Source organism: Trachypithecus francoisi, unplaced genomic scaffold (genome assembly GCF_009764315.1).
Source record: "Trachypithecus francoisi isolate TF-2019V2 unplaced genomic scaffold, Tfra_2.0 Lachesis_group0, whole genome shotgun sequence".
In the NCBI taxonomy this organism is placed as follows: Eukaryota; Metazoa; Chordata; class Mammalia; order Primates; family Cercopithecidae; genus Trachypithecus; species Trachypithecus francoisi.
In genome coordinates, this window is record NW_022681453.1 from 80,942,584 (window position 1) to 80,948,776 (window position 6,193).

The 6,193-nt window shown below is 39.5% G+C and overlaps 1 protein-coding gene across 1 annotated transcript in view; it reads right to left on the reverse strand.

Moving 5' to 3' along the window:
- HHLA2 (HERV-H LTR-associating 2) overlaps positions 1 to 5,270 on the reverse strand; it is a 103,936-nt gene extending 98,666 nt beyond the window's left edge. Inside the window, exons 1-2 of the mRNA XM_033211363.1 lie at positions 5,121 to 5,270; positions 3,539 to 3,767 (exon numbers count right to left, since the gene is read on the reverse strand). The gene's annotated coding sequence lies outside the window, so the exon portion shown is untranslated. The remainder of the gene's footprint in view (positions 1 to 3,538; positions 3,768 to 5,120) is intronic.
- Positions 5,271 to 6,193: the final 923 nt, after the last annotated feature.

A 6,193-nucleotide genomic window follows, 5' to 3' on the forward strand; every position in this document is an offset into this window, starting at 1 on the left:
CAATGAGCATGCCTAGCACCCAGATCTTGGTTTCTAATACCATCTTCCAATAAAAGAAACAGGGGCTCCTTGGAGAAATTGCTGATTCTAGCACTAGGATAGAAAGTGTCCAAGATAAGCCTGGCCTTAAATGTAAAACTTAAAACTATAAAACTTTTTAGGAAAAAAAATATGATAAAATTTTCAGGAGCTAAAGCTAGGCAAAAGTTCTTGGACTTGACACTAAACACAAGATTCCATTAAAAAAGTTTCTAATTGGGTTTCATCAAAATTTAAAACTTTCACGCTGTGAAAAACTCCATTAAGAGAGACCAAGCACGGTGGTTCACTCCTGTAATCCCAACACTTTGGGAGGCCAAAGCAGGAGGATCGCATGAGGCCAGGAGTTTGCGACTAGCCTGGGTAACATAGTGACATCCTATCTCTACAAAAAACTTTAAATTATTAATAGCTGGGCATGGTGGTTCATGTCTGTAGTCCCAGCTACTCAGGAGGCTGAGGTAGGAGGATCCCTTGAGCCCAGAAGGTCAAGGCTGAATTGAGCCATGATCATGCCACTGCACTCCAGCTTGGGCAACAGAGTGACAGCCTGTCTTTAAATAAAGAGAAAGAACAAAAAACCAATCTACAGGCTGAGAGAAAATATTTGTAAAGCACATTTCTGGCAAAGGACTAGCATCTTGAATAAATGCAATAATAGTGAAAAAGCAAAGACTACAATGAGATAACAAGCAAAATACATAAAAAGACGTTGCATCTAAGAGGATATACAGATATCAAATAAGCCCATGAAAAGATGTTTAACATTATTGGACATCAAGGAAACACAAATTAAAACCACTATATCACTACACACCTTTCAGAATGGCTAAAATAAAAAATGATGATAACACAAAACACTGGCCAGGATGTAGAGAAACTGGATCATTCATACGCTGCTGACGAAAATATAAAGTGATATAGCAACTCTCGAAAACAGTTTGACAGTTTCATTGAAAACACAACATGCAGCTACCAAATAGCTCAGCAATTGTGCCTCTGAGCATTTATCACAGATAAATAATAACTTAGAGTCACACAGAAATGTATACAGTAGTGTTCCTAGCAATATTATGTATAATAGCCAAAAGTTGGAAATAACCCAGATACCCTGCAATGGGTGAACGGTTACATAAACTGCGGCACTTCCACGCCATAAAATACCACACAGCAAGAGAAAGGAATCAACTATTGCTGTCTACAGCAACCTGGATGAATCTCCAGAGAATTAGGTTAAGTTTAAAAAGCCAGTCCCCAAAGGTTGCGTACTGTGTGAGTCTATTCACTTAACATTTTTTAAATGATAGATTGTACAAATAGAGAACAGCTTGGTAGTTGCCAGAGGTTAAGTGGTATGGGCAAGAAGGTGGATGTGGCTACAAAAGGTCAGCATGGGGAATCCCTGTGGTGATGGAAATGTTCGTATTTTGACTGTATCAATGTCAATAACATAGTGACAATATTGTACTACAATAGTTTTGCAAGATGTTACCATTGGGGTATACTGGGTAAAGGGTATATCTGATCTCTTTGTATTGTTCTTACAACTGCATGTGAATCTGAAATTGCCTCAAAATTCAGTTTAATTCAATAAAAGAATTTCACTGAAGGGCTGGGGAATGGAGATTTATTTGTATAATTATTTGTCTAATTTGTATAATTATTACATAAATAATTCTGTCAGAGGCTGCTATATTAGCCAAGTACTGTGGTATGGAAGAAGTATGGTAATGTTCACTTTGTAGTAGAAAGATTATGGCTTTGTCATTAGAGACCTTGTGTCAAATACATCCCACCACATATCAGCTGTGTGACCTTGGGCAATCTGAGCTTCAGTGTCCTCATCTACAAAGCACAAGATTATTTCTTTTAAGGCTTAAGCAAGGCAATATCTAAATTAGATATATAAAACACTGTACTTTGAACCTTGGCACTATGCCTCACACATAGTAAGTTCTTAAATACTAGCTGTCATGAAGGAGAGAGAATCGAAGCAATTACTTAGCACACAACTGTTTCCTGTGTTCTCTATGTTATATCTGAGAAGTGATTATTAAACAGATTCTAGGACAAGGTGTAAAAACGAGAAACTCAGCTAGGCATAGTACCCACACAATGAGGAGTTTCAGTCACTTAGCGGGCATCAGGGGATTTTATTGCTTGTAACAAGTAAGGAGAACACTGAACACTGGGCATTAGTCCCCAAAGCAGTGTTTCCCCAAGCTGGGGGCTGGATCAGGTTTTATAAGCATAGGTAATGAGCTGTGACCTGACTGGCTCCTGTAATGAGGTGATGCCAGGAGGTATGATCTGACTGGATCCTCCTGGAGGTATGATCTGACTGCATCCTGCCATGGGGTGATGCAAAAGCTTGATCTGTTTGGATCCTGGATCTGCTTATTAATTTAGTTCCCACTCCTTGGTCCAAGTACTTAGAGGTTCCTCCTGTGGTTACATACTTGGTTCATCTGGGCAAGTTTGGGTTGATTGACCTAAGGGTCCATGGCAACTGAAAAACAACTTACAACATTGTTACATAAAAGTTGAACCAGACTGATTTGGTGCAGCTACACATCCCCCCTTTTTATATCCATTCCTCAATCTTGAGGGAACATGAGCTACGACTACTTTAGCCACTTCCTGCTGATGAGGGATATAGACCTCGGTCAGAGGAACGTAATTGTTTAGTGCCCTGGTATCAGAGTTACATTTCAGATGTTGCTTTGATCTGGTTGTAGGTAAAGGCATAAAGAGTTAACAACATTACCAGTTCCAGAGAACAAAGAGAACCCTAAGTCTTACAGCAAAAGTTTCCACCCAGGTTCCAAATCAAGACTGTCTATGCAAATGTAGGGTTGAAACTTGAAACTAACTTAGTTCTGATTGGTCAGTACAGCTGAGCCCTGATTAGCTAACTCGGTGAGCTTTAATTGACTGGTTTGTGTGAATCCTGAAAGCCTCAAAGTTCAATGCTGCAGGCTTTCCAGGAACTCAGAGCATGTATGTCACCCCTACTCAGCAAATGGCTGCTTTGCTCTATTTTAAATGGAGGCCCAGTTAGCCACTCAGGATCCATCTTGAAGAATTGGTTTAAACCTGTTGGTGGACCACATTGCATTCTATGACAGTGCAGAAGTAGTTGGCTACCTGCTTCAGGTCCATCAGGGACCCTAGAGGCGGGGCAGTGGCCAATGGAGCAACCTGACTCACTTACTTATGAGAGGCACTAAGGTACCTATTAAATTTGAACCAAAGTCTCTTGAGTTGTTCTGATTTCCAGCTGGAGTGAATTTAAAGTCTCAAAGGTTGCATGAGCAAGATCCTGGCGGGGGTCTCTTACAGACATCTGTTAAAACAGGCTAGAACAATTTTAAAGAGGAGCTAAATGCTTAGCTCAAATATAAGGGGAATCATTAAGACGTGTAGGGTGAAACACAGAAGAAATCCTATACTGGGAGAAATCCTCTGAAAATATCTCAACACTGGAAATTGTACCTACCAGGTTCAGCTAGGAGGCTCCCTGAAGGTGTCCCTTTCAGAGATTTGGCTCGCTGTAGGCCTTAGATGTTCCCAATTAAACCGGACTGGAAATATTTACCCAGGTACAGCAGCAAGTGTTAGCAGCAGCACAAACACCACCCTGTGCAGTGAGGTGATAGTCGATAGCAATGTGGTTGTCTAGAGACCTCTGCTGTGTCCTGATGGCTTGGGTGGTGAAGTGGGAAACCCTATTAACAGTGCAGGAAAGCTTTGTGACTATATATCCATTGCAAACACAACCCAGTACAAACCAGGACCCCAGAAGCCTTCCTAGTCTAGTTCCTTCACTAGAGTTAACCCCTCTGGGTAAATCGTATCCTTGAAAGTGGCCCCAGTTATAATCTGCAGGGTTATCGTTGGTGTTGGATTTTGCCCCCAAACTCTCACGTAGCTCTTGGAGAGCAGGGTGGGTAACACTGGTGAGGTCAACTGAATAGATAGGAACTTGGGTAAGAGCTATTTCTATGGCCAAATCTCCTGGTGAGGATAACTTAAGTATTATTTCCCCCTTTTTGGGAGAAGAAAATGTGGGCCTAGCAGGTTTCCAAGAATGTTTGCATGGGTTAAGGAAAACTAAAGAAAGGGTCTCCTTCTTTTAGCCATGGCATGCTGAATGCTGCACAGATATTCACCAATAGGGCTTTATTATTCCATTGGTCCATTGGTCTATTTCTCTAGTCCAGAGGACTGGGGGTGGTAAGCACAATGGAGATGTTGATAAATTGGCCAAATTTTGAAACATTTGAATAATTTGCCCTGTAAAATAAGTTTCTTAGTCACTAGGAAGCTCTCAAGAATTATACCAGGTTGGTATAATTTTTCCAATAGGGTCTTAGCTACTGCCATGGATGTGGCCTGTTGATATTGGCCTTTAACTTTTGGCTAAAAGACATGCACTGGTAAGAGCATGCAGTTCTGCTTGTTGGGCAGAGTGGGCATGAGGAAAGTTAAAGTGGTAAGATTAAGCAAGTTACATTGGATGCTGGTAAGGCGAAGTGAGGATAGAAAGAGATCCGCATAGTTTGCTTGACAGCTTGTGATGTAAATTGAGGAGTGCCTCGACAGAGCATGGAATGTAGACAGTCAGAGGTGGCCCCATAAATATCTTCTCTGTGGCTTTTACAAAGGAAGGGACAGCATCAACTGCTTTGAGACAGGGAGACCCTAGTATCCTGAGTCTAGCTTGTCGCCAATTCTGAAATCTAATTCTCTAGTTGGTCAGGTTTAAGAAGGAGAAATCCCCTGAATGTCCCTAGAGCATTCCTAGCCTGGACTGAGGGAAGAGGGCTGGGGGAGTTCATCAGGAATTAGTTAAAACCAAATATTAGGGAAACTGAGGAGAATTCAGGATCTAGTCCAGTCTACAGGCAGATAACAAGGACTTGAACACAATACACAGGGTTACAATCTAGTAACAAATGTACTTTTGCTTTCCTTAGAAACATAACTCTTTCTCTCCACATTGATCATATAGGAAATCTCAGATTTAGGACCTCTTGCAACTAGAAATCCAAACAAGGCAAGCTTTAGATTTTACTTACCGTCTTAAGGTTCTTGGGCCTGCTAGGAAGTGACAGTTTTCATTCACTCACTGTAAAGCTGGGAACTCTTGAAACCAGGCATTTCATGTACATTTTAAAATGTGGCATTTCAGTCCAAACTTTAGTAATATAACCAATGTTTCCAATTGTATCCTGCTTACAAAGAGAGATTTTTTTTTTTTTTTTACTGGACTTACTAAATAAAAGTAAGAATACTCACAAAAAGTTTCTGAATTTTATAGGAGTCCAGAAATCAAATAGAAAAAAAAATGCTTCCACCATTATTCACAAAGGATACTTTATCCGATTATTGCAAACTATAGAAAGCTTATGACAAAAAATTTCCTTGAATCTGGAAAATAAAACATTTAAGTCATAAAACATTATCCTTATCAATTACTTAATTTCATGTCATTAATTTTGTTCTGCTCAATCTTATTTGGCAATTTTGGACTACAGCCAATTGCAAATGCTTCCAGAGAAGAATTTAAAATAATAAACTGTGGATAACAAAAACCTGGAACAGACATATTCAGAAATCTGATGAGAATTTACAATTGACAAGGAAATTTACGTATTTCTTTGGCATTCAACCATCCAAAACCATAATCATAATTATGACATGTATCTTGGCATATCAGTATTTTAGGAATCTCATACAATTTCACACCTCTTAATAACACACTTACATAAATATAACTTGAAGTTAAGCATCATTCCTTATTGGACAACACTTCCCATATTATTTACCAAATAAGTCTCATCATTTAAAACCTCCACAAGGTGAGAAACATACTCTTTGAGGCTCTCCAGGGGGCCCACCTGGAAAAATCTCAAAGTTAATTTTAGGCTAAGAGGCTTGAGTTCAGATTTGGATCCTGGAAAATCTGCCAAAGATGTAAAAAAAAACAAGAATCAAAGTACTTCCTTCAACAGAATCATAGGTTGCTCCTAAATAATAGTTACTCATTGAACCAGAGTGACAATCAAAAGACTTCTATAGAATACAGGTAATTACATGGATGTAAAAACCTTAACCCTTTTAAAGCTCAGTTTTCCTAAACAATCTTTGC